This window comes from Cyprinodon variegatus, unplaced genomic scaffold (genome assembly GCF_000732505.1).
Source record: "Cyprinodon variegatus isolate N-32 unplaced genomic scaffold, C_variegatus-1.0 Scaffold101, whole genome shotgun sequence".
Classification (NCBI taxonomy): Eukaryota; Metazoa; Chordata; class Actinopteri; order Cyprinodontiformes; family Cyprinodontidae; genus Cyprinodon; species Cyprinodon variegatus.
In genome coordinates this window covers 1,331,159-1,332,276 of record NW_015150554.1, presented here as the reverse complement: position 1 = coordinate 1,332,276, position 1,118 = coordinate 1,331,159, and the positions used below count along the sequence as shown (strand labels likewise).

General features: G+C 47.9%; 1 pseudogene; it reads right to left on the bottom strand.

Annotated features, from left to right (window-relative positions):
- The window catches only part of LOC107084509, an 8,270-nt pseudogene that overhangs the window by 2,348 nt on the left and 4,804 nt on the right, over window positions 1–1,118 (bottom strand).

Genomic DNA, 1,118 nt, shown 5'->3' with positions numbered 1-1,118 from the left:
AGTCTGTAAAAAAGAAGTTTTTGAGGAAGAAGAAGTAGTTTTTTTTTTTTTTTTAGACTTTAGAAACTCAGAAGCTGATCAAATATGGGGTTAAATATCGGTGGGGGGGCCGATGTCCGATAGGGGGCCCATTATATCGCGCATCCCTACTTAATTCTTCACTATCATGTTATTCTGATACATTTTTCTAAGGTCCATATTTGTGTGACTTCTTTTTGCTGCTATAAAAACCAGAATATTCCCATTGTGGGACAATAAAGGGATTTTCTATTCTATTCTATTAATTCAGTTTTCCCGGCGCTCCAATCGCAGCTCTCTGATAAGACGATCACAGCGCTGAGTTTAGACTGCGTCACACTGATCCATCACCACATCTATCCTGATGGAAGCGCACGCTACCTGCTGCTGGCCATCTCCCACCATCAGCTCCTCCTCAGCCGTTTCCCATGATGCCTCTGGTTTCTGATAGCAGTGCTCGCTACTGACGTAACAGATGGGAGGCTCATCTTTCTGGCTGGATGTCAGCCTCAGCGCCTCTTCCTGTCTCCATGGTGACCTCCACAGCTGCAGGTCAGGGTGTGAGGGGGAGCTGGGGGAGGCAGACATGGAGAGGCAGTGAGTGGACGTCACTGCAGAATGGAACGGAACAGCGCCGTCAGGCTCTCTGCTCACCGTAGCAGGCTGATCTTTAGCTGCAGGCCACTGAGGACCTGATGGAGGGCGTGTGTCTGCGCCAGCAGGTGGCTGGTATGGGAGATCTTGGAGGCGTTGATCTCTGAATAGTTCTCCTTCACACATGACAGGCCGAACATGTGACCTGAGATCAGCAGGTCAGGTTCAGAGAGGAACCGCTGCGCTCGCCGCCAACCTACAGCAGAAGAAGAAGAAGGTTTTTCAGAGGAAGAGTCTTTGTTTAGACTTTGGCTGCTTTCCTTCTAAAGCAGGAAGTCTTCAGACGTTTTCCAGGCCAAGGAGCCCAAACTGATGGTGAGATGGAGCAGGGACCCTCTAATTATATATGAAATAGTGTTCTATCAAACTGCTCCTATAGTCACTCTATTACAGATGGAGTAATGTAACTAAAGTAATCCCTCCCTGGGATTATTAAAGTATTTCTG